The sequence below is a fragment of the Marmota marmota genome, unplaced genomic scaffold, assembly GCF_001458135.2.
Source record: "Marmota marmota marmota unplaced genomic scaffold, marMar, whole genome shotgun sequence".
In the NCBI taxonomy this organism is placed as follows: domain Eukaryota; kingdom Metazoa; phylum Chordata; class Mammalia; order Rodentia; family Sciuridae; genus Marmota; species Marmota marmota.
This window is the reverse complement of record NW_026000138.1, coordinates 1,299,273-1,318,113: the sequence shown is the minus strand read 5'-3', so window position 1 is coordinate 1,318,113 and position 18,841 is coordinate 1,299,273. Positions and strand designations below refer to the sequence as shown.

General features: G+C 45.0%; 1 protein-coding gene and 1 non-coding gene across 6 annotated transcripts in view; both read right to left on the bottom strand.

Moving 5' to 3' along the window:
* Sbno1 (strawberry notch homolog 1) overlaps window positions 1–1,030 on the bottom strand; it is a 57,499-nt gene extending 56,469 nt beyond the window's left edge. For 4 of the 5 annotated variants that reach the window (XM_015502421.2, XM_015502423.2, XM_048785509.1 and 1 more), the window contains exon 1: window positions 852–1,030. The gene's annotated coding sequence lies outside the window, so the exon portion shown is untranslated. The remainder of the gene's footprint in view (window positions 1–851) is intronic. The other variant, XM_015502422.2, reaches the window with a different exon arrangement.
* A 17,335-nt stretch (window positions 1,031–18,365) lies between these two features.
* On the bottom strand, window positions 18,366–18,464 carry LOC125611259. The gene has a single exon (XR_007341416.1). It is a non-coding gene; the product is annotated as a small nucleolar RNA U13 (small nucleolar RNA).
* Between the last annotated feature and the right edge of the window lie 377 nt (window positions 18,465–18,841).

Here is an 18,841-nt window from a genome sequence, read left to right as displayed (position 1 = left end):
CCGAAAACATTAACCAAACAGAAGCACAAAGCCGGGTGGAAAGGGGAGGAGCTGGATGCCAGGGTCAGAAAAGAAACAATCACAAGGGTTCACGAATATCCAAATCTCCTCAGCGGTTAAACCGATCCCGAACTACTTCTGGGAAACCCATGAGCAGACACTGCTCTGGGGAACTTTGAATGCTTGGTACACAAGCACTCCCAAAGCAAGCAAATGCCCAACCGCCATTCCCTCGCCTGTGTGCCGCCTACCTACCTTCAGGGTCTACGAGACGAGCTTGCTGGCTCGCTGGAGGCAAAACTAAGCTAATCGCGGGGCGAGGCGTGAAGGGAGCCTCCATGTGTCCCGCCAACCTTCTCCGCTGCCCTAAGGGCTTCTCGGAAAACCGCCGGCGAGGCAGACAGACTCAGGAAGAGCGACCCGTCGCCTCCTTCCCTCGCCCTAAACCGGGACCAAGACAGGAGGACTTGGAAGGACCCCGAGCTCACTTTCCCCGCGGGTCCGGGACCTCGCCACCGGGTCGTGCGCGGAAGCAAAGGGGGCGACCCGGCGCCGCCGGCGTGCGCAGCCCCCGCCTCCCCAGCCGCAGGGGGTACCTCCGGCTCGGGACAGCGGGGGCTCCCGGGGCCCGAGAGCCCCACGCGCGGCGACCGCAGGGGCCGGCGCTGACGGCGGAGGAAGCGAGTGTACAGGGCCGCCGCGGGGGTCGGCGAGCCCTGAGCGAGGCCCTAAGCCGGAGCGAGGTGGTTACCCCCCCAGCCGGCCCCACACGGACCCCGAGGAAGGTGGGAGTGGGAGGCTGTCCGGGAGGACGAGAGTGGAAAGAGAAAAGGGTTAAGGGGAGGACTTACTTTCCTCGCGGGACCCGACGCCAGGACAGCTTCTCCCCGGGGGTGAGAGCTTTAAGAGCCAGAGGCGACTGGAGCGGAGGCGGCGGCGGCGGCGGCGGCGGCGGCAGCGGCGTCCGGCTCTGCCTACCTCCCCGCCGCCATCTTGACGCCCCTCCCCCAGCCCCCTGCCCGCAGGGAGGGGAGGGGCGGGGCGACGGATAAGGCACCGCGCGCACGCAGCCCGCACCGCGTCCCACGTGACTTCCTCTCCACCCCCACCCCGCGCCCTTCTCCGCCCCGCCTCCCTCCTAGAGTCCACCCCCCCATCTTGACCGCCCTCTGCCTTCGCCAACAAAAACGGACTCCACTAGCTCTCGCTAGCCTAGTACCAGCGATCGGATCCAAAGGAACTCCGGAACCCAAACGGTCCATTACCGCGGCTCTGGGGTGGGCGAGGGGTAAGGGGGCCGGGTTTCCGAGAAGGGGGAGGGGAGAAAGCGAAGGCCACCTAGGACAGTCACGTGTCTACTGCTTCCGCCGGCTCTCACTGAGACCTCGCGAGAATACCGTTCCCCCTCCCTTTCTCCCCTGCGGGCTGTCGGGAAGAAGGTCGGCATTCTGGGGTTGCCACCAGGAGGTCAGCGGGTGGGCCTTGCGCATGCGTCCCGTGCCAGCTTTCAAAGTCCGGCTAAGGAGGGGCTCGAAGCTATTTTCAGAATCCTGTTGGTGGGTTGCTGTGGCCCGCAAAGTTACCTAGTGGTGTTTCTGTCACTTGGAAAAGCTCTTCAATGCCTAGCCATCCTTGTATAATATTCACATAGCCAGTGCTTGTTAGACTCGTTCAAAGCACTTTATTGAGAAACCGCAATTAACCCGGAGCCCGTGGGTTCCTCCACGGCCATTATCATGCTATGGAGTGTGAGCAACCGCAGTCCCATTTCTAGTCTCTTCCGGCCACCCGAAGCAACTATTGATCTTAACTAATGTTTGCTGTAGGAAACGTTTATCCCTACCACCTTTCACTTTCATTACGATTAAGAGACCTAACAGACCAGACATACTAACTTCTTTTCCTTTTGTAGAGTCATTCTGAGAATGCTGTTTGACTCCGTTGCTTAGGTAATGGGCAGGCCTGGGTGATTCTTGCCCCCTACCGGCTGTGCATCTCACTCGCCTCCTGGTGAAAGCGAACCAGCTCTGTAGTTGGAGCAGTATAAACTCTCCAAGAGAAACTATGGGGGTGGAGGGTATAGGCATGACGAGGGTAACTATGAATCTTCCAACCTGGAGTTGTATGCATATGTATTACGTATGTGTGCATATTTCTATAAACATTTTTAAATGCCAGCTGATCACTTTGGTAATCACTTTACTTTCATGGTTTTATTTTTAGAATACATTTTTATTTTTAGTTGACAATAATTGTACGTATTTATGGGGTACAGTGTGACATTTTAATACATGCATACAATACATAATGATCAGGGTATTTGGCATATCTGTCATATCGAACACCATTTCTGCCAGGGGAGTGGTGGTGCATGCATGTCTGTAATCCCAGGGACTCCGGAAGGCTGAGGCAAGAAGATTGCAAGTTCCAGGATAACTCACCAACTTAAGACCCTAAACAACATAGTAAGACTCTTGTCTCAAAATAAAAATAAAAAAGGGTTGTGGATATAACTCAGGATTAAGCAACCCTGGGAGCAATTCCTAATACAAAAAAAAAAAAATCACTTCTTTGCATTGGAAATATTCAAAATTATCTTACTAGCTATTTTGAAATGCTCAATTAGTTGTTGTCAACCATTTTACCCTACTGTGCTCTAAAACATTAGAAGTTTATCATCCTAGCTGGGCATGGTGGCACATGCCTCTAATCTCAGCGGCTCAGGAGACTGAGGCAGGAGGATGGAGAGTTCAAAGCCAACCTCAGCAACAGCAAGGGGCTAAGCAACTCAGTGAGACTGTCTCTAAATAAAATACAAAAAAGGGCTGGAGATGTGGCTCAGTGATTAAGTGCCTCTGGCTTCGATCCCCAGTATCAAAAAAAGAAAGAAAGAAAAAGAAAGAAGTTAATCATCCTATCCAGCTGTACTTCTATACCTATTAATCATCCTCTTCCCCACATCTTTTCTAGGCTCTGGTAACCTCTGTGTGTGTGTGTTTGTACTTGAGATTGAAACCAGGGGTGCTTTACCACTGAGCTTCAACCCCACCCCTTTTTATTGTTTACTCTGAGAAATTGCTAAGGTTCTCCTAAAGTCACTATAATCCTGCCTTGGCCTCCTCCGTTGTTGGCATTACAGCATTTGCCACTGTACAGGCCACTACTATGCTATTCTCTACTTCTGGGGCTTAGGATGTATAGTTCAGTGATGGAGCACTTGCCAAACATGTGCAAGGCCCTTGACTTCATCCCCAGTACTTCATCCCCCCCACACACACACACACAAAACAAACAATATTTGCTACTTTGAGATCAATTTTTAAGTTTCTACATAAAAGTGAGAGCATGCAGTATTGATCTTCTGTGTCTGACTTATCTCACTTAACATATGCCCTCCAGTTACATCTGTGTTGTTGTGAATGAGAGAATTTCATTCCTCATTTATGACCTAACAGTATTCCACTGCACATACATAATTTTTTTCATCCATTTATCAGTGGATGGACCCCCTTCCTTGATTCCATACCTTGGCTATCGTGAATAGTGCTGCAATAAACAAAAGTACAGCCAGTAGCAGTAGTGCACCCCTATACCCAGCAATTTGGGAGGCTAAGACAGGATGATTGCAAGTTTGAGGGCAGCCTGGGCACCTTAGCAAGACCCTGTATCAGAATAAAAAATAAAAAGGTCAGGGGCTGGGGTTGTGGCTCAGTGATGGAGTGCTCGCCTAGCATGCACAAGGCACCAGGTTTGATCCTCAGCACCACATAAATGTAAAATAAAGATATTGTATCCACCTAAAGCTTAAGAATAAATATTTTAAAAATAAATAAATAAAAATAAAAAGGCCAAGCAATAGAGTGAGCCCCTGGGTTCAATCCATACCATACACACACACAAAAAAAAAAAAAAACAAAAATGCGTATGTTCTTCAACATATTGGTTTTAGTCCCTTTGGATATATACCTCATAGCAGGATGGTAGGATCCTATGGTAGTTCTATTTCTGATTCCATTTTGAGGAACCTCTATACTGTCTTCCATAATGGCTGTGTTGATTTACATCCCATTTTGTATGAGAGTTTCCCTTCTCTACATCTTCACCAGCATTTATTATTTTTTGTCTTTTTTATAACAGCCTTTATAACTTGGATGATATGGCATTGCCTTGTTTTTTATTTCCATTTCCCTGATAATTAGTGATGTTGACATTTTTTTCATATACTTGTTGGCCATTTGTATATACTCTTTAAAAATATTGTAGATGGACACAGTACCTTTATTTCATTTATTTATTTTTATGTGGTGCTTAGAATTGACCCCGGCGCCTCACATATGCTACGCAAGCGCTCTACAGCTGAGCCACAACCCCAGTCCTTGTATATAACTCTTGAGAAATGTCTATTTGGTTTATTTGTCCATTCTCTAATTGAATTTTTTTTTTTTTTTTTTTTTTTTTTTTGCTATTGAGTTGTTTTGATTCCATACCTTGGCTATTGTGAATAGTGTTTTGAGTTCCTTATATATGCTACATATTAAATTAATCCCTTAATCAGGTGAATAGTTCCCAAATATATTCTCCCATTCTGTAGGTTATCTCTTCTCTCTGTTGATTGTTTCCTTTGCTGTGATTTTTAGTTTAATGTAATCCCATTTGTCAATTTTTGCTTTTGTTGCCTGATCTTTTGGCTTATATCTTAAAAAAAAAAAAAAAAAAACTTTGCCCAAAGTCCTGAAGGATTTTCTCCATTTTCTTCTAGTAGATTGACAGTTGGGGTCTTACATTTGAGTCATTGGTCTATTTTGACTTGATTTTTATATGGTGAGATAGAGATTCCCTTTTGTTTAACCTTCAAACATATATTAAAATAATATTTAAATATTTTCACATGGGCTGGGGTTGCAACTCAGTGGTAGAGTGCTTGCTTAGCAGGTGTGAGTACTGGGTTTAATTCTCAGTACCACATATAATTAAATAAAATAAAGATCCATCAACAACTAAAAAAAATCAAAATAAAATAAAGGTATTGTGTCCATCTACAACTAAGAAAATATTTAATTTTTTTTTCATACAACAAGGACCTCATTTGTCTTTTTTGCTGTTATTCGCTAGTTTAGCTTATGACCCAGTGCAGAAGACAGCAAACAAGCAATGTCAAATCTGTCATGTTATAAAAGGATAAAGAAATACAGCAGCAGAGACCTAAGGCATTAGGTCTAGTTAATACAGGGTGTCTTCAGAGATTGGTTGTTTCCAAGTGGCCACAATTCTAGTTGCACACTAGGATTAAATGAGTACGAGATTCTGGAAGTGAGCCCTGACCTCAGTATTTCCATTCTTTGAGATAATTTTTTTTCTAAACATCCAAGCCAGAGGCTTGCTACTATCTGCATAATCTCTTTACATTGAACCAAAGTGAAAGATGGTGTTTCAAGGAATATTTTTAACTGCACATATGCACACTAGTGTTATATACAAGGCAATTTATTGCAGCATTATTTATAAAAGTAAAAAATTGGAAACAGCCTAAATGTCTTTGAAGAAGAGCTGGTTGGCCCAACTGTGCTACTCCCCTTGTTCAAAGACAGGTGCCTGAATGAGTGGTGCCTGCTTTTGTGTGTGTGTGTGTGTGTGTGTGATTTGTTCACATGCACGTACAGCATCTCTGAAGGATAACACAAATCAGCAGAAGTTGCATGAGGATTTAGAAACTGAGATATCAGGGAATCCAAGAGGAATGAGCTGAGTGCAGTAGTGGCACATGCCTATAATCTCAGCAACTCAGGAGGCTGAGGCAGGAGGATCACAAGTTCAAAGCCATTCTCAGGAACTAATCGAGGCCTGGGTAATTAAGCTAGATCCTGTCTCAAAATAAATAATAATAATAAATAAGAGCTGGGGGTGTAGCTCAGTAGTTAAGTGCCCCCTGGGTTCAATCCCTCGTACTAAAAAAAAAAAAAAAAGGGAAGGATGAAAACCAGCTATACCCAGAAGTGATGCTACTAGAAGCAGAAGATCCAGCATATCCTTATTCAGGCATGATATCCACTACTCACACAGAACTTCTCACTTCATTCAACAAATGTTTACAGGCCTGCTTACCATATGCTAGGCGCTACGTTAGTGGCCAGGAATCCCAGTTTAAGGAAAATAAGATGGGATGATTTCCACCCTTGAGATCAATGCCCTTACAGACTAGTGGACATGAATCAAAACATTACACAAAATGTAAAAACTGTGAGTGTGCTACAAAGTAGCTGGCCAAACCCACCAAAGGGGAATCTGACCTCATCAGGGCTGTCTTGGCTTCTTTGGAAGTAAGGACTGAACTAAGATTTGAAAAGTAGGTGTTATCTATTTTATTCGGCTATAAAGAAAAATGAAATTATGTCATTTGAAGAAAAATAGATGGAACTAGAGAAATTATGTTCAACGAAACAAGCCAAACTCAGAAGGTCAAGAGTCATGTTTTCTCTCATGTGGAAGCTAAAGAGGAAAAAAGAAAAGAAAGGTGTTGAGCAGATATCATGAAAATCAAAGGGGGATCAGTAAAGGAAAGGGACCAGGGGTGGGAGGAGGGAGGGGAAATGCTGGGAGGGATGTCGGTCACATTATATTGTTATATTGTGTGTGTGTATGCAGGTACAAATACGTAACAACAAATCCCATCATTATGTATAATAATAATACACCAATAAAAAATGTGGAAAGAGGCCTGGTGTGGTGGCACATGCCTGTAATCCCAGCAGCTCAGGAGTCTGAGACAGGAAAATCATGACTGCAAAGCCAGCCTCAGCAAAGGAAGAGTACTAAGAAACTCAGTGAGACCCTGTCTCAAATAAAATACAAAATAGGGCTGGGGATATGGCTCAGTGGTTGAGTGCCCCTGAGATCAATCTCTGGTACCCCTCCACAAAAAAATGTGAAAAGAAAAAAAAATCATAAAAAATAGAAATCGCTATACTTTCCACTCAATTTTTATGTGAACCTAAAAAGAAAGAATAGAAGGTAAAAGAAGATAAAAGAAGAGGGAGATAAAAGAAGATAGATAAAAGAAGAGGGAGATGCAGTTAATGAAGAGGAAACAGCACATGCAAATGTCCTGAGACAGGTGGCTGCAAGCAAAGCAAGTAAAAAGGACAATAAAAGGCAGGGTATGGGTTTTTGTCCCTCAGGCCCAAACCCAAGCTCCTATACTGGGCTTTGTAATGCACTCAAACTACCTCAAACTACGTTTCTGCTTCTCCAGATGTTCTTTGTTAACTGCACAGTGGAAAGTGCTAGAGAGACTCAGCTATGCTGAGCACATAGGAAAAGGTTTCCTATGACTGTCCTCTAAGCAGCACCTCTCCACCCTGGCAGCCGTGCTTCCTTCCTGCAGCAGCGGAATGGAGCTTGCAGAACTAGCCTCATCAGGCCAGTCCTTTCCCCTGAGACTCCAGGACCCACCAGAGGCCTCACAGGGGGCCCTCTAAGCTCAGGGACGTGAGCACCAGCTGAGCGGAACTCCCTCCTTGGAGTTTGAGTTCCAGTGACATGAGGCCCCTGCTCCAGGTTTCTAAGGTTAAATTATACCAGCTCTTGTTCTGTGGCCCCTGTGCTTAATGGTGAGACCTGCTTCCTGCAGGTGCTACCTGTGATATCTTGAAGTACTCTCTTACCCTTTCAGTTACCTCAGTTTATGCCTAGGTAGCAAAGCCTTATATCACCTCCATTAAATAACTGGTGTAACCAGATACTATGGCACACCCCTGTAATCCCAGAGATTCTGGAGGCTCAGACAGGAGAATCACAAGTTCAAGGCCAATGTCAACAACTTAGGCCCTGTCTCAAAAAATAAAAAGCGGGGCTGGGGATATAGCTCAGTTGGTACAATGCTTGTCTTGTGTGAGAAAGAAAGAAAGAAAGCAGGGAGGGAGGGGAGCCAGGGGCCCTTGGGTCCAAAGGAAGAAAGAAAGACAGACAAGGTCTAGGGATGTAGCTAAGTGGTAGAGCACCCTTGAATTCAATCTCCAATTCCCCCCAAAACATACAAACAAAAACCTGTTGTAGTTTCTTTTCTTTTTTTAAACTGGTATAGTCTCTGTCTCCTTCCTGAACTTTGATTAATACAAACAAAGCATGTGGTGGCCACACTTGCATCCCAGCAACTTGTGGCGAGGTTGAGACGGGAGGATCTCAAGTTTGAGACCAGCCTCACCAACTTATTCAGATCTTGTCTCAAAATAAAAAATAAAGGGCTGGGGTTGTGGCTCAGCGGTAGAGCGCTCGACTAGCACATGCGAGGCCCCAGGTTCGATCCTTAGCACCACATAAAAATAAATAAATAAAGATATTGTGTCCAACTAAAAAATAAATATTAAATTTTTTTAAAAAATAAGGCTGGGGATGTGGCTCAAGCGGTAGCGCGCTCGCCTGGCATTCGCATGGCACTGGGTTCGATCCTCGACACCACATACAAATAAAATAAAGATGTTGTGTCCACCAAAAACTAAAAAATAAATATTAAAAAATTCTCTCTCTCTCTCTCTCTCTCTCTCTCTCTCTCTCTCTCTCTCTCTCTGGGACTGGGATATAGCTCAATGTAAAGTGCCCCTGGGTTCAAACCCTAGTACCAAGAAAAAGTTCACAGTAAGGAAAAGGTTGCAAAAAGTATTTGAAGGCCATTCTCAAAGAGCCTTCTATTCTCGAGATTTTGAGTTTAGACTTTATTCCGTAAACTATGGGGAACTCAGAAACCTCCTGTGCAGAAAACCACCACACTTGCATGTGCATGCTAGAAGGTCACTCTGGAAGCCATGGAGTGGCGCAGAGGGCTCTGAGAACTGTACTGCAGGAGACCGGGTGTGGCTCAGGTAGAGCACCAGCACAAGGACCTGGGTTCCAGCCCCAGCAGGGCAGAGGAGAAGGACTGGGCCCCAGATATGAAGGCCAGAAAGGCCAAGAGAAGGTAAGAACCTGAACCAGAGCAGAAATGTTGAACAATAAAAGATGACTAAGTTCAAGAAATATTTAGGAGGTAAAGGCAGGAAAAAAAAAAACGGCAACTTGTTGGATAGCAATACTGGAGAGAGAGGAATCTAGGGTGATACCTCAGTTTCTGGCTTGGGTTCTACCCTAGATAATGATGCAATAAGTTGAAACTATGTTCCCAAGAAGAGAAGCAAGTATAAAGAGAAAGTTAATGGCTTTGGCTTCAGGTGCAGAGAATGGTTTCCTTATCTACTGCCATATAACCAGCTACCCCAAAATGTAAAGGTTAAGCACAACAACCACTTTGTAATTTCTTATGATGTTGCAAATCAGGCTGGGCTTACTTAGCTAAGCAAATGTTGCTAATAGTTATTTGTTGGATGACTATAACTAGCTGATGGGTCAACCATGGGCTGGGCTCAGCTGGGATGTTGGAGTAGCTGATATCTCACTCTTAGACCTGCCCACGTGGTCTCTCCAGTAGCCGCTCCTTGGTTCTTATGTGACAGCCAAGGGATCTCAAGCATATGAAAACAGAAGATGCTAGTCTTTTTAAAATATTAGGTTTACACTTGACAAAGTCATGCTTTATGTTGGTTAACAAGGCTGACTCAAGCCAGGTGTGGTGGCACATGACTGTAATCCCAGAGACTTTGGAGGCCAAGGCAAGAGGATTACAAATTTGAGCCCAGCCTCAGCAACTCAGCGAGGCCCTAACCAATTTAGTGAGACCCTGTCTCAAAAAAAACCAAAAAAACACAGGGCTGGGGATGTGGCTCAAGCGGTAGCGCGCTCGCCTGGCATGCGTGCGGCCCGGGTTCGATCCTCAGCACCACATACAAAACAGAGATGTTGTGTCTGCTGATAACTAAAAAAAATAAACATTAAAAAAAAATTAAAAAAACACAAAAAAACAGAGGACTGGAGAGGTGGCTCAGTGGTAAAGTGCCCCTGGGTTAAGTCCCCAATATCTAAATAAATAAATAAAACAAAAATAAATTGCTGAAGCTGGCCTGGAACATGCAATCCTTCTACCTAAGTCTCCAAAGTCAGTGGTATTATGGGCACGCCTCACTGAACCCGGCTTCTTTTTCTATTTTTTACTTTGAAACAGGGTCTCACTAAGCTTCCCAGGCTGTCCTTGAATTTGTGATCCTCCTGCTTCAGCCTCCCAAGTAGCTGGGATTATGTGCCACTGCACCCATCTTATCATAAAGGAATTGAAAGCCTATGGGAAGTCCAATGGCAGTGTTTAGAAAGTGGCTGGAATCAACATGCTGAGGTTCCTGATGGGGGTTATGACAGGGGAGAATATGAGAGTGTACTAGGAGAGACTGCAGAGACAAGAGCAAGGACCAGGAGCTGACCCTAGAGTTCCCATCTAAGAGGTGAGTGCCCAGTGAGCTTGAGATAGATCAGTCAAGGAGACCAAGTTGAATCTGGGAGAGATTATTTCATGGATGCCAAGGGAGTAAAGTTTCAAGAAATGAGTGGTCTGAAATAGCTAATGCAGCAGAGGATACTGGAATGCGGCAGAAGTATTTATGGTTTTCTTTCAAAATGGCAGACCTCAGGGTAAACACAGTAGTTGTTTCTGACTGTTCAGAATCCATCCTTCTTTCTTCTCATAGAGTACCTCCATTTTATCTCCCCCTCTTAAAAGTCCTCTCAAAAGACACCAACCCTCACCCCCACACAGCATCAGAGTTGAGCTTGAAAGCCAGGTTTGGCCAACTGGAATACTCAACTATTGCAAAGCCAAAGTGATTGACTTAGAGTCAGGCTAGGGAGCCTCAATTCCAGGGTTACTTTTTTTTTTTTTTTTTGAACTGGTGATGGTCCCCAGGGGTGCTCTACCACTGAGCTACATCACCAGTCCTTTTTACTTTTTTTAAATATTTATTTATTTCTTTTTAGGTGTAGATGGACACAACACAATGCCTTTATTTTTATGTGGTGCTGAGGATCGAACCCGGGTCCCGCCTGTGCTAGGCGAGCGCTCTACCGCTGAGCCAGAATCCCAGCCCCTTTACTTTTTATTTTGAGACAGGGTCTCACTAAGTTCCCCATGCTGGCCTTAAACTTGCAATCTTCCTGCCTCAGCCTCCTTCTTCCTGCCCCAGTCTCCTGAGTCGCTGGGATTACAGGCATGCACCACTGCACCCAGTCACTTGACTTAAGTATGTCAGGTACCTAAGAATCATGTGGAAAAGCTGGCAAATATTGGGGTGACCCTTTCCCCCCCCTAATATCCAGGTTTTGAACCCAGGGACACTTTACCACATCCCCAACCTGTTTTAATGTTTGAAACAGGATCTTGCTAAATTGCCTAGGGCCTTGTTAAATTGTCCAGGCTAGCCTTGAACTTGTGATCTTCCTGTCTCAGCCTCCAGAGCCTCTGGGATGACAGGTGTGCACTTTCTTCCTCAGCCCTCTCAGGGAACCACCCCTGCCAAAACCTTGATATTGGACTTCTAGCCTCCAGGTGAGAAGTTGTCTGTGTAAGCCATCCGGTTTGTGATACTTTGTTACAGCAACCTTAGCAAACTATTGTAACTATTAAGAAAACTTCCTAGGACTGGGGATGTAGCTCATTTGGTAGAGTGTTCTCTCACATGCATGAGGCTCTGGGTTGGATCCCTAGCACCACAGGCCTGTGCCACTGTACCTGGATAAGATGATAGTTTTTAAAACTCAAAGGACTTGGGCTGGGGTTGTAGCTCATGCATATATACGTAATACTCTGCTTGCCTTGCATTTGTGAGGCCCTGGGTTCATTCCCCAGCACAACATAAAAATAAACAAATAAAAATTATATATATATATATGTCTCAAAGGACTTCCCAATGAATTGCATAACTGGTTTATAATATGTTTGTGTGTGTGTGTGTGTATGTGTGTGTGTGTTGCTGAGGAACAAACTCAGGGCCGTGTGCATGCCAGGCAAGGGTTCTACAAAGGAGCTACATCCCAGCCCATATCTTTTTTTTTTTTTCCCCACTTTTTTTTAAGTTCTAGGGATTGAACTCAGGGGCATTTGACCACTGAGCCACGTCCGCAGCCCTATTTTATATTTTATTTAACAACAGGGTCTCACTGAGTTGCTTAGCTCCTTGCTTTTGCTGAGGCTGGCTTTGAACTCAGGATCCTCCTGCCTCAGCCTCCCGAGCTGCTAGGATTACAGGTATGCTACACCGTGCACAGTCATATCTTTTTGTAAAGAGAGAACGTGGAGAGAAAAGAAGCTATAGCCATTTGACAGATAAGAAAGAAAAAAAAAACTTATCTTTTTAAAAAATATTTTTTAGTTGTTGATGGACTTTTATTTTCACTTATTTGTATGTGGTGCTGAGAATCAAACCCAGTGCCTCAAGCATGCTAGGCAACCCCAACCCCAAGAAAAAAAGGCTTATTAAACATAAAATGTTACTTGGAGAATATTTCATCTGACACCAATTTTTAAGCCCTTGAAACCATATTTTCTGTTCATTTTCTACATGTCCAATGACAAGAGAAACCTGACTATAGAAACTTTTCTTACAAGGCTACTTAAAAGAAAAGTTTTGGCCACCTTCCTAGGACACCAAGGAAAAGTCTAAGGAAGGAAGTGTTGTTAACTCTAAATTACAACAATCCACTAAGATGTGATTTTGTAACTATTTTGTTCACTGCTAAATGGCTAAAAATTTCAAATTCCTACATCATATATGCATTATATTCATTTTTATCACTTAATCCTAACAAACCCATGCAGTAGTTTACATTGTTTTAGTTTTAAGTATATTATATACAGCATATGTGTTATTCATATTAGTGTGTGTACATATGGAAAGGGAATTATATATGTGTTTACATGTAAAACATATATGCATATATACGTAATACTCTGCATGTGTGCATGTATGTGCGTGTGTGAGTATTTATAGTGGAAGAATGGGACGGAGTTAGCCGACCACAGTGGCCACTGGCTGTGAAAGTGGGCCCTCCATATCTGTGGGTTCTACATCCATGGATTCAGCCAACCCAGGATGGAAAATATTGCTGAATCTGTACAGAACACAGATAGATTTTTTGTTCCGGGCATTATTCCCTCAATGATTCAACGAAATCACCACTTTTATAGAATTCACATTGTATTTGATATCATAAAACATCTAGAAAATGACTTAAAGTATGTAAAAAGAATGTACATAGGTTCTATACTTTTCTATTAGGGACTTGAACAACCATAAATTTTGATATCCTGGGGGAAAGGAGTCTTGTAACCAATCCCCTTGGATACTGAAAAGCAACTCTGTACATATCCCATTTGGCACAGACCTTACAAGAACTTCTCAGCATGGTTGAAAAAGCCTGTAATCCCAGTGGCTAACAAGGCTGAGGCAGGAGGATTGAAAGTTCAAAGCCAGCTTCAGCAACTAAAAGAGGCCCTGTCTCAAAATTTAAAAAAAGGGGCTGGGAATGTGGCTCAGTATTAAGCACCCTGGGTTCAACCCCTGGGGGGGCGGGGGGAAATCTTGCAAGAACTGATACTAACACAAAGTATTTAACAATGGCAAATATCTGGAGTAAATATGAACGCAAAGATAACACTAGAATAATGAAAGTCATCTTAGCATTTGTGTGATTGCACTGACATAATGTGTCCACCTCAGGAAATAAGGAATCTAATAAATAGACAATCTAGAAATGTGCCACATTATTCCAAGATTCCAAGTCTTAAAGTAGAAACACATAACTTATGTCACCCTTTGCAATTAGAGTTATTCTTCAGATTTCCCAACCTATCTATCTATCCTTTGCTTAAAACCAGTTAGTGGGGGGTGGGGGCTGGGGTTGTGGTTCAGTGGTAGAGCTCTTGCCTTCCATGTGTGAGGCACTAGGCTCGATCCTCAGCACCACATACATAAATAAATTAAAAAAAGGTATTGTGTTATGTGGAACAACAATCAATCAAACAATCAATCAATCAATAAAATCTAACTTCTTTTTTTATGTTTTTTAGTTTTTTTTTTAAGAGAGAAGGAGGTGGGGGGAGAGAGAGAGAGAGAGAGAGAATTTTTTAATATTTATTTTTTAGTTATCGGCGGACACAACATCTTTGTTTGTATGTGGTGCTGAGGATCGAACCCGGGCCGCACGAATGCCAGGCAAGCGCGCTACCGCTTGAGCCACATCCCCAGCCCCTAGTTTTTAGTTTTTGATGGACCTTTATTTTATTTATTTGTATATGGTGCTGAGAATCGAACTCAGGGCGTCATACATGCTAGGCAAGTACGCTACCACTGAGCCACAACCTCAGCTCCATAAATCTAACTTCTTATTAAGCCTCTGTGACAGTTAGGGTCCAGTCAGAAAAACAGAGTTTAAAATAGGAAATTCATGAAACAGGTGCCAGAGGACTAAAAAAGCAAAAAGGGGAATATTGAGGTGACATAAATCACCAGTACAGGAAGCAGCGACCATGTCTCCAAGGCTGCAGAACAAGGTGGGGTGAGCAGAGCTGGTAAAGTGGGAGGGGGAGCCCTGGAGAGCTGGTTCTTCTGCCTCCAAGAAAGGGGTGCCACCAAGTAGCTGCTGGCCCTCCCACGGCCTACAAAACTGGGGCCCAGAATTCTGAGTGGGGGTGGTGCTGGCATTCTGGGGGTGTACGTGAAGGTTGTTTCTTTTCTTTTCTTCCTTCCTTCCTTTTCCCTTCCTCCCTCNCCTCCCTCCCTCCCTTCCTTCCTTCCTTCCTTTCTTTCTTTCACCAGGGATTGAACTCAGGGACACTCAACCACTGAGCCACATCCCAGCCATATTTTGAGGTTGTTTAGAGACAGGGTCTCACTGAGTTGCTTAGTGCCTTGCAGTTGCTGAGGCTGGCTTTGAACTCGCAACTCTCCTGTCTCAGCCTACCTAGCCACTGGAATTACAGGAGTGCGCCACCATACCTGGCCATGGAGGTTGTTTCTGTGAGTATGGAAAGAACTTGGAGACTGAATTAAATGCCACTGCCAGAGTAGAATGTCACTACATAGGGAGCAGGTAAGGTACAGTAAGGACATGGGAGTGAGCCAAGAGTAAGTCCCTTCTCTGCCAGCCTTTTGTCCTTCCTCCTCCACTCCTAATAACAGAACCAACTCTAGCTGGCAAGAATTATGATTTGTAGCCCTGATTTCACAGAGCAGCATTGAGAAAAGTGGATTTTGAGCTGAGATACCAGCAAAGACCTAGATGATATAGTCCCTGCTCACCTTCCCAGCCCAATCCCTTTCATTATCCCCCCATTATGAACTCAACTCCAATCATCCTACTGGGCTTCTTTTTATTTCTCAACCACCACTAAGCATTTTTATTTGCTATCCCATCTACCCAGAAGTACCTTTAACTTTGGGTCTTCCTTAAAGCCACCAACTCAAAGAGGACTTCTCTGATTTTACCAACCTAAAAAAAAATAACTGGCTCCCTTTACACACTTGGTAATATTTCCCATTTTCATTTTTCTCATAACATTTATCACTATTTAAATTACGTTTTGCAGCTGGGTACATGGCACAGGACTGTAATCACAATGATTCTGTAGGCTGAGGCAGGAGGACTGCAAGGTCAAAGCCAGCCTCAGCAATGAAGCAAGGCCCTAAGCAAATTAGTGAGACCCTGTCTCAAAATAAAAAGTAAAAAGAGCCAAGGATGTGGCTTAGTGATAAGGTACCAAAGTCCCTGAGTGTTCAATCTCCAGTTCAGCCTCACCACAAGTATTTGTGAAAGTACTGGGGAAAGTAGATTAAAAAAATTAAAAAAAAAAAAAGTTAAAATTTTTGTGGTGCTAGGGGTGAAATCCAGGGTCTCATGCATGCTAGGCACAAGCTCTATCACTGAGCTACATTCTCATCCCCTACTTTTTTTTTCCAGTAGCGGGATTGAATTTAGGCATGTTTTACCACTGAGCTACATCCTCAATCCTTTTTGCATTTTTTATTTTGAGACAAAGTCTTGCTAAATTGCACAGACTGGACTTGAACTTGCCATCCTCCTGCCTCAGCCTCCTAAGTTGCTGGGATTACAGGCAGGCACCAAAGCCCCTGGCACAAACCTTTCAAATTTAGAAATGAATGAACAAAATTGCTGGAGAGGCCAAGGTGTTGGAGATGCCAAACTCGGCGAACTCGATTGCCCAGGTCATAAGGTGAGGTGCAGGGGTCAAAGGTCGGGTTCCGGTCAACACCAAGAAGAACCGGAAGTCCCAGATCAGGTCCACTCAGCCCGGACCTCCAGCTGCAAGACTAAACTAACCGAGGAGGAGCTTCAGCACCGGGAGAGGGAAGGGCTTGCGGTCCTCCAATGGCAGCTCGACTGTCTTTCCCCAGCAGCCAATCAACGCCAGGAGACGGTCAAATTTAAACCCCCTCCCATCTCCTCCGCCCGGACCTGTCCCGAAAGCGTTTGTAGAAAGTGCGGCCGCTGGCCCCGCCCCCGGAGGGGAGGCGGGGAGAAGGGCGGGCTCTCTCAGCCAGTTCGCCTATCACGACCGGCAGCCTTTGGAGAGACGGGGGGAGGCGCCAATCAGGGCGAGCAGCTGCACCTCGCTGGAGCAGTTGGCTACAGTTGTTGCAACTTTTTTCGAAAGCTCGGTTTCCCGGGAGATCCAGGCGGTGACAGAGCCGGGCCATGGCTAGAGGTATTTGCTTGGGTGGCTAGCGCAAGGAGCGGGGGATGGTGGTCCCCTGGAGGGAGCCGGGTGGCGGGAGCGGCGGCGGTGTGGCGCCCTCCTGCGGGTGGAGCGCGGGGGCCGGGGGGAAGGGGGCTGCCACAGAACCTTCCCCGCCCGCTCCCCGCCCCCTGCCCCCTGCCCCTTGCCCCTGCTCCTGAAGCCTGCAGGAGCGCCTCCACCGCGGCGCCTCAGGCTCCTCTGAAGTGTGGGCGCCCACTGACCGCCTCTCCAGAGGCGGCGGACCCACGTGCCAGCGCCCTTTGGAAACTGACGACCGGGGCACCTCTGGGAGCGGTTGTTTGTTCGGGGGGGTGGGGGTCGAGGCTTCGCCCACCTTGGGGCGCCCCGTCGAGGGGCAGGAAGCGACCGGGGCGAGGGCGCAGACCCAGAGCCTGCCTCCTGGGAGCGCCGCGGCGGGCACCCTCCTTCCCCACTCCCTGAGTCAGCTCTGCGCCGCGGGGCGAGGGCCGGCCGCTGGCACACTTCGAGCAGAAACGTGTCCCCCGGCACCTCCCGGAGAAGCCCTCCGCCCAGAAGCCGGCCAGGACTCCAGCCCTTCGCGGATGGCGTGGGTGGGCTTGTGCAGCCTCGGCGGGCGACGTCCCTGCCTCAAGTCAGTCTTTGCATACTTAGTTTGCTGTCAGGACAGTAGAGCCCACGTTATGCGGCAAAGAGATCTCCAACCGCTGGTCATTTCCAGCGGCTGCCTCCTCCTGCTCGCTCAAGGGACAAAAACTTAAGCGTGACAAGCAACTAGAATTACCGATTTTTTAAAAATCGAGTTGTAGTATTATATTCTTCTCGAAATTCCAAGGCATCGTGTGTTGGTAGTAATTTGGCTTACTGTAGTGTACTCCCTGTAGCAATAATAATTAATAAAATCACGATTCATTCAGCAAATCTTTATGGGGCCCCTTTGTTTTCAGGCCCTATACACGATTGCATCATTTATTCAGGGTAGGATCTTTTGGGACAAGAATTCCCCGGGGATTTATTAATTTATTTTGTTAGTACTGGGAATTGAGCCCCGGGGCACTTTACCATTGGGCCATATCTCCAGACATTTTTATTTTATTTTATTTTCATTTTAAGACAGAGTATTGGTGAGTTGCCCAGGCTGGCCTGGAACCTGTGGTCCTCCTGCTTCAATAGTAGTTGGGATTACAGACGTGGCCACCGCATGGGGCTAGACTTCCCTAGATGCTAATGAAGTAATGAGGCCTAGTAAACTTCTGGTTAAAGAGCTGTAACCCAATTCATAATTCACAGGGAAATTAAAACTAATATTTTTCCTTTACAAAGTATATTCATCTGACAAGACTTAGTAAAACTGATTCTTTGTTTTTCCCATCACTGCAAAAACATTTAAACTACCAGTTTCAAAAGTAAAAGTTTAAAAAAAGAAAAAAAGTGCTTAAAATCATTATTTTTTTTTTTTTGGCTTTTATTTTTTTTTAATTTTTTATTGTTGGTTGTTCAAAACATTACATAGTAAAATCATTATTTTTAAAATTATTTTTTGAGATATTGATGGACCTTTTATTTTATTCATTTATTTATATGCGGTGCTGAGAATCGAACCCAGTGCTTCACATATGGTAGGCAAGTGCTCTACACTGAGCTACAACCCCAGCCCAAATAATAATTATTGAGGGCCAGGCAGTTTATTATCTTATTTAATCTTTTTTTTTTTCCTTCACTTCAGATGGGTAATATGCCTATGCTGTAATATGTTTAGAGGGAGGCACATCTCACACAATTGTGTGAATACCCAATCATCACTTACGAACAGAAGGAGCTCATTTAATCTTACAAAACGTTTTTTCAGAGATGGAAGCTGAAGTTCAAGTCACCTTCCAGACTCTAGCCATGCTGTGCCTTTGCTCATTGCCCCCCCCCCTCCCTTAATTAGCCTAAGTGAAGGTCAAAGTTTTCCAGCTTCTACCATGGTAGGCTTACAAATCACCTTTGTAATTATTAGTTAGAGATTTTTTTTTTTAAATATTTATTTATTTATTTTAGTTTTCGGCAGACACAACATCTTTGTTTGTATGTGGTGCTGAGGATCCAACCCGGGCCGCACGCATGCCAGGCGAGCACGATACCGCTTGAGCCACATCCCCAGCCCCTAGTTAGAGATTTTCACTGTCTCACTTGACCCCTGGATTAGTACTT